Source organism: Salvelinus sp. IW2-2015, unplaced genomic scaffold, assembly GCF_002910315.2.
Source record: "Salvelinus sp. IW2-2015 unplaced genomic scaffold, ASM291031v2 Un_scaffold3108, whole genome shotgun sequence".
NCBI lineage: Eukaryota > Metazoa > Chordata > Actinopteri > Salmoniformes > Salmonidae > Salvelinus > Salvelinus sp. IW2-2015.
This window is the reverse complement of record NW_019944398.1, coordinates 76,703-84,922: the sequence shown is the minus strand read 5'-3', so window position 1 is coordinate 84,922 and position 8,220 is coordinate 76,703. Positions and strand designations below refer to the sequence as shown.

The following is an 8,220-nucleotide window of genomic DNA, read 5'->3' as shown; positions in this document are numbered from 1 at the left end:
GGAGGGAACTGGATGGTGTTCAGAGATAGATGGGAGGGGTTGAGGGGAGCTGAAGGATGGGACTGAATGGTGGTCAGAGATAGATGGGAGGGGTTGAGGGGAGCTGAAGGATGGGACTGGATGGTGGTCAGAGATAGATGGGAGGGTTTGAGGGCAGCTGAAGGATGGGACTGGATGTGGTCAGAGATAGATGGGAGGGGTTGAGGGAGCTGAAGGATGGGACTGGATGGTGTTAGGAGAGAATGGGAGGGGTTAGGGGAGCTGAAGGATGGACTGGATGGTGTTCAGAGATAGATGGGAGGGGTTGAGGGGAGCTGAAGGATGGACTGGATGGTGTTAGGAGATAGATGGGAGGGAGAGGGGAGCTGAAGGATGGGACTGGATGGTGTTCAGAGATAGATGGGAGGGGTTGAGGGGAGCTGAAGGATGGGACTGGATGGTCTTCAGAGATAGGTGGGAGGGGTTGAAGGGAGCTGAGGGATGGGACTGGATGGTGTTAGGAGATAGATGGGAGGGGTTGAGGGAGCTGAAGGATGGACTGGATGGTGTTAGGAGATAGATGGGAGGGGTTGAGGGAGCTGAAGGATGGGACTGGATGGTTCCTTCAGCTCCCCTCAACCCCTCCCATCTATCTCTGATCTCCTCCATTTTTGGTCAGATTCCTTACCTTCTCCCCTCCTCCATTTTTGGTCAGATTCCTTACCTTCTCCCATTTCCTCCTCCATTTTTGGTGAGATTCCTTACCTTCTACCCTCTCCTCCTCCATTTTTGGTCAGATCCCTTACCTTCTCCCCTTTCCTTCTCCATTTTTGGTCAGATTCCTTACCTTCTTCCCCTTCCACTTGCCTCCTCCATTTTTGCAGTAATGCTGCAATTAGTTGGTTGTAATTTTAGACGATAAAGATGGAAATGTCTGCACTAACTGCATGTATGACATATCTCCACCAGTCCTATTTATGATACAATTTACAGAGATTAGACTGATTTTCTTTTTCCAAAAAGGATGTTTCATCAATTAGTATTTGAGTTTAACCATAATATATTTGTCCTGTATTTTCTAGTGGATTAATCTGAAATTGCAACTAGCTTTCTATGGCTTGTTTTAAAAATAGCAAAATATATGGAGATTATTTCTTTTTCAAATAACCGAAAGTGAGAGGTTGTAATCTGAATGAAGGGGGAAAAAGGACCTTCTTGAACACAGAGTGAGCCATTCTAACTAATCTGCTAGTTGGGATTGACATTTGAGTCATGATGGAAAGCCTATTATGCTCCCTGACCCATTACACAACGGGTGGGTCTAATCGTGAATGATGATTGGTTAAAAAATAATAATAATAAAAAAATAAAAATCACATTCATACATCTATGACGTTAAAATGCTTATTAACTCGGTTCCATCTGACATCACAATCCACTGTCTCATCAGCCCAGCCAGGCAATTTATAAACTTGATCTCCACTTTAAAAAGCATCCAGACATGATCTTTTAGTGTAGCATTTAGTTTTCAACAGCAGAGATAATGTATAAAAAGTGTCCCGCTAACATTTGCAACATTATTTCAATATTCAAATTCAAGCTCCAGATGTTTGAGTTTATTTTTACCGGGACAGTGCACATTAATCAACATTTCACTAAAGGTTTTAGCCAGCTGGCAAATTGTCAACCGCAGTCCCTGGGCAGGTTATTATGTCCCATAGTAATGAACGTGTTGGCATGAGACAGGACAGGGCAGCTTTTCTCAGCCAGTCAAAATCATGAATCAGCATCATTTTTATGGATAACATACAAAGAACTATCAATAGAAAACAGGTCAAACGAGACGACGTGCAGCTAGTTTGTAGTCTTTCCAGCTTCAGTTTGAAGTGATTGTGTTGGCTGTGTAGTTGGCTGTGTTGCTGGCTGTGTTGCTGGCTTTGTTGCTGGCTGTGGTGCTGGCTGTGGTGCTGGCTGTGGTGTTGGCTGTGGTGTTGGCTGTGGTGTTGGCTGGTGTTGGCTGTGGTGTTGGCTGTGGGTTGGCTGTGTGTTGGCTGTGTTGTTGGCTGTGTTGTTGCTGTTGTTGTTGGCTGTGGTGCTGGCTGTGTTGCTGGCTAGCTCCTCTGAACAACAGTGTCCTGACAAGAGAGCACATTTTCTACGCCAGGTGAAATCACGCCTCATTAGCTCATTGTTATGAATGTATCCAAATAAAATGTCTCTAGAAAACAGCTGAAACAAAACGCAGCTCCGTTAGTTCTGTCTGCACTGTTTGACTGGACTGTAAGTTAGCCGTAGATGGCTAGCTAGCAAGGGATCAGAACGTTGCCAGTATGGTAATGGAACATTTAGAACGAACGACTGGGTCGCGTCCACAGATACAGGGGAAAAAAATTAAAAGACTGAACGACTGGGTCGCGTCTCTGGTAACCAAACCGATGGCACGAACACCCGGCATGGGTAGACATCCCTAGATTTGTGTCGGGACTATATCTTGTGGAAGGATGAAATAGTATGAATAAATTAATCAAAATAAAAAAAATATGAAATATGTAAATCATTATTTAAAATATGTTGGTAAGCCGTTGTATAAAGTGATAATGCCCTCGAAGCCGGTGTTAGGAGGATATATTGCCACGGGTGTTAGGTCTGAGACAAAGTAGAGGGCCGGCTTCACCGGCTTCTCGGGCATTATCACGTAAATAGATAACAGGCCAAACAGGTGTAGTGTTACTTGGGAATGATCCTGTTGCTTCAGGGAGTTTCTTGACAGGAAACTTCCTACTGTAGCTTCCCCTGCATCCGGTCCCCTAACAGTCTCTGGCTCCAGTAACTACAGGAAACTTCCTACTGTATCTTCCCCTGCATCCGGTCCCCTAACAGTCTCTGGCTCCAGTAACTACAGGAAACTTCCTACTGTAGCTTCCCCTGCATCCGGTCCCCTAACAGTCTCTGGCTCCAGTAACTACAGGAGTTTCCCCCTGCATCCTGTTCACCCACACTCCCTTGCTGGCCTTGTAGAGCTGCCTCTATGGCCCTACGGCGCAGTCTCAGGCCCTACGCCCAGGCCCAGGAAGACGGCTACGCCCAGGCCCAGGAAGACAGCTACGCCCAGGAAGACGGCTACGCCCAGGAAGACGGCTACGCCCAGGAAGACGGCTACGCCCAGGCCCAGGAGGACGGCTACGCCCAGGAAGACGGCTACGCCCAGGAAGATGGCTACGCCCAGGAAGACGGCTAGACTCATCTCTGCTTCCACTTCACAGCCACAGGGCAACACCCACCAAACCAACTACTACAGTCTAGCCTGGTTTCCAAACGTCCCACACAGCACCACTTCACAGCCACAGTAACAGTTATCTAGTCTGGAGGTTCCTTCCTTTATAGGGATGCATCACGAATGTCACACTTGCCCCTATATAGTGCACTACTTTCCCCCATAGGGCCATATAGACAATTGGGTGCCAGTTCGGACACAGACTTGGTGTACTGTACTGTGGAGATGTCTAAGGCTTTAGGAAGAGCCTCCAATTTATTCTACCCTGAAGCATGTTGTTTTCCCACACAGACAGAAAATCTCTCGGAACACCCGAGACCCTTCGGAGTGGAAATATTCAGTAAAGAGGAAAGCGATATACGGGCGTAACGTGACGACTGGGTATGGAAGTAGTAAGAGAGATGGGCCGTGGTCGGATGGATCGMGTGAACGCCTGTGTGTACAGAACAAGAGCTGTATAAAAACAATACTAGAGTTCTTACCTTTGGTGAAGTTTAGCTAGACAGCCGAGCTCACTGCCCACTAAAGGTCTGGCAGGAAACAACTCGATGGTTCACCCTGACAGAAGGAACAGAAGAGAGAGGAACTTCATTATTTCAGTGCAGAACATTAATTCATGTGGATTCAACGGTGAATATCAATCCACTTTATCCCCTCTGCTTTCTGCTGAATCCAACTGTTACTGTACACKTATTTGAAGGGTAGAATGTTAATTGAAATGCATTCCACGTGACTKCCTCATGAAACTGGTTGAGAGAATGCCAAGTGTGTGCAAAAGCTGTCATCAAGGCAAAGGGTGGCTACTTTGAAGAATCTAAAAAAAAAAAATGGATTTGTTTAACACTTTTTTTTAGTTACTACATGATTCCATAAGTGTTATTTCAAGGTTTTGATGTCTTCACTATTATTCTACAATGTAGAAAATAGTAAAAATAAAGGAAAAACCTTGAATGAGTAGGGTGTCCAAACTTTTGAACTGGTTACTTGTACCTTTAGGTCGCAGGTTGGGCATTGGGCGGTGTAATAGTGGGGTTGGCCTGTTCTAAACTTTTGATGGTACTGTAGTGTGTCTTGCTACATACAGACAAAACAGGGACCATGACGACCACAATCTTCTGTCTGACTACATACAACGGGGACCATGGCAGACCAGTATTTCTGTCTGCAGAATGTTTTGTCTTAAACGGAGAAACCAGACATCGTCCTCTGAAAGGCGGGCAAGGCCGTGGCCATGGAGACAAAAACATAAATAAACAGCTCGACAGCCCGATAACTACAGTAATAGATCAGACACTTTGTATAACTTGAAATCAATGGGTTTATTTTGGTATACATTTTAAAGTTTTCAGTGTAATTTCGTTACCGTGGATATTTCCCCACATACCATTCCTAACGGTAACAAGAGAGACGAGCTTTCTCACTCAACTGGACATGACTGACAGCTCTCAGACGACACCACACACACAGCCCAGGGCAGAGCAATAACCTTAAAGTACACCAACTTCATGACAGAGAACTTAAACCTAAAATACACGAACACAGACAGATACCATATAACCTAAAATATACGACACAGACAGGACTACCATATAACCTAAAGGACCGACACAGACAGACTACCATCATAACCTAAATAACACGACACAGACAGATTACCATAATAACCTAAAGTACACGACACAGACAGACTACCATATAACCTAAAGTACACGACACAGACAAGACTACCATATACCTAAAATACACGACCACAGACAGACATAACCATATAACCTAAAATACACGACACAGACAGCTACCAATATACCTAAAATACACGACACAGACAGACTACCATATAACCTAAAATACGACACAGACAAGACTACCATTTAACCTAAAGTACACGACCAGACAGCAGACTACCATATAACCAAAGTAACACGGACACCAGACAGAAGACTTACCATTAAACCTAAAGTACACGACATCAGACAGACAGGACTTACATAATAACCTAAAGTACACGACACAGACAGACTACCATATAACCCAAAATACAACGACACAGACAGACTACTCATATAACTAAAATACACGAAACAGACAGCTACCATTAACCTAAAATACACGGACACGACAGGGATACCATATAACCTAAAGTACGGACCACATACAGACACCAATGAAACTTAAATACACGACACATGACAGACTACCCTATAACCTAAAATACACGACCAGACAGACTTACCATATACCTGAACAGCTACGACAGCCACTAACCTACAGACCACAGAACCTACCATATAACCTAAAGTTACACGACACAAGACAGCTAGCCAATTACCTAAATACACACACAGACAGACAACATATAACCTAAAATGACACGCACAGACAGACAACTACCAGTATAACCTAAAATACACGACAAGACAGACAGACTACCATATAACCTAAAAATACACACACAGACAGAACTACCATTAACCTAAAATACACGTACACAGACAGACTACCATTAATAACCTAAAATACACGACACGACAGAACTACCATATAACCTAAAATACACGACGACAGACTCAGAACTACATATAACCTAAAAACACGACACATGACAGCTTACATATAACCTAAGAAATACACGACACCGACAGAACTACCATATAACCTAAAGTTTACAGACACAGACGAAGACCATTTATAACTAAAATACAACGACAGACAGGACTAACCATATAACCTAAAAATACACGAACACAGACGACTACCACTATAACCTAAAATCACACGACAAGACAGAAGGTATGGCTACCAATATAACCTAAATATACCGAACAACAGAAACTAGCCAAATATAACGCTAGTAAATAACACGACAGAACTACCATATAACTAAATACACGACAGACTCATATAACTAAAATACACCGCACAGACAGACTACCAAAGTTATAACCTAAAAATACACGACACAGACAGCACTCCATAAACCTAAATACACGACACAGAAGATACCATATAAACCTTAAAATGGACGACACAGACAGACTACCATATAACCTAAAATACACTACACAGACAGACTACCATATTAAACCTAAATACACGACACAGACAGACTACCATATAACCTAAATATTACACGACACAGGACAGACTACCATATAACCTAAAGTCACGACAGACAGACTACCAATATAACCCTAAAATACACGGACACAGACAGACTACCATATAACAACAGTGAGCCCCTGCAGCTCCTCCCGGTTTCTCTGAACAGGGGCCCAATTTGCGAATGTCATGTGAGATTTTAACTAAGGTGGTGTGGGGGGATTGGCTTGGGGGGGTGGGCCAGTTGCTGTCGTCTTTTGACTATTCCTGGATTCCTTAGGCTAACTCATTTGTTAGAAAAACAAGTTTGGACCAAATGGGATACAAGGTACTTATTTAAATATAACATTAATCCTATGAAGAAAAAAATTATATTATAATTAATAACTGCAAATTTGGACTGCAATCATTATGTGGGGCAAATAGGCGTATAAAAGGGAATGACAGATATTGTATTTCAACCTTTATTTAACCAGGTTAGGCCAGTCGAAGAACATGTTCTCATTACATTGGACCTGGCCAAGATAAAGCAAGCAGTTCGACACATACAACACCACAGAGTTACACTAGGAACAGGAGGCGTACATAGATCTCATAGAACTCACAATATGATCTTAGGCTCCGGGTTGAGCATACCTGTACTACGCGCATGTGGTTGTTTGCATTCGATGCGTAAGGACATGAGCTCTATGGCATACATATAAGGTCCGAGAGCGAAGGCATGAGCGAGTCACTAGATGGTGTGGCTGCGCGTAGGTCATATATTGTGGCACTACTCTAGGCGGAGACAAATACGGACCTCGTAGACGACTGTGACTGCTCTATTGAGTGACTACTACGGTGAGCGCAACTTTGCTCTGGTCTGTGGTAGCTGTATGTGGAAGTGCCCATTATCGGAAAGTGGATCGCGACCCACTGGGGCTGGCTTCACAGTCTAAGTGGATATTAGTCAGTACTTTACGCAGGGCTGATGGTGTGGCACGTTGTGCGTGGTGAAGGTGCTTTGTTTAGCCTCGGAACTAATGTGACATTAGCTAATCTACTACGCAGTTCTAACTGTGCTAGGCATGGTCTGGAGATGCTTAATGTCGATTGTACTGAAAGGAGAGTTTGTATACGTGATCTTACACGAGACACCGTAGGTATTTGTATGGTGCGACACACACTGAGTTGCTAAGTGCAGCGATGACCGCTTCCGAAGTAGTGAATGCTTGTGTATGGAAAAGCGCTGGCCAGGTCGTGGGCAACTCTGCAAATTGTGCTCTGAAATACGCGCATTAGTGCACTTCAGTATTCATATATATCTTGCCATCTCTACACAAGACAGTGGGATGTCCATCGGTAGTGCGTGGGAGTCTGTCTGGCACTCTCGCGGCGTGTGTGGAGGTTCGTTGAACACAGATGGCAAATCGGTGGTAGGAGAAATAGAAGTAGTGAAAAGTTAATACTGAACCTGCGTAAATAACATACAGACTGACGATGTACATGTTCGTCACTACGAGATAGCAGGTCAACGACAACTATATAACGCAACTTCATTGCTGATACTATGAGATAGCTCGTCGTCACCGGATGGGGTCGACTGCTGTGTTAGACTTCTTCTCATCGTTTAGTAAAGATACAAGATTAATTAAGACAGTGCGTGGTCAAATAAGGTTATAAGGTGGGATTTGACCTGAGTCATTGTATTACAGTCATACAACATGTGAGCTTGCATTTTAATGACATAAACTACAAAGTCGACAGTTTACTTCTGAATAAGATCACTCTTTGCACTCGCTCCTAAAACCCCAGTTCAAATTCACACAAACCTTAACATAGGTAATGACTCTTTAAATTGAAAGCATGGTCTTTAATCTAGCAAGTGT

The 8,220-nt window shown here is 43.6% G+C and overlaps 1 long non-coding RNA gene across 1 annotated transcript in view; it reads right to left on the bottom strand.

The window, feature by feature from the left end:
- The window catches only part of LOC112075365 (uncharacterized), a 95,642-nt gene that overhangs the window by 62,748 nt on the left and 24,674 nt on the right, over positions 1-8,220 (bottom strand). The window contains exon 2 of the long non-coding RNA XR_002894969.2: positions 3,736-3,811. This is a non-coding gene — a long non-coding RNA (uncharacterized lncRNA). The remainder of the gene's footprint in view (positions 1-3,735; positions 3,812-8,220) is intronic.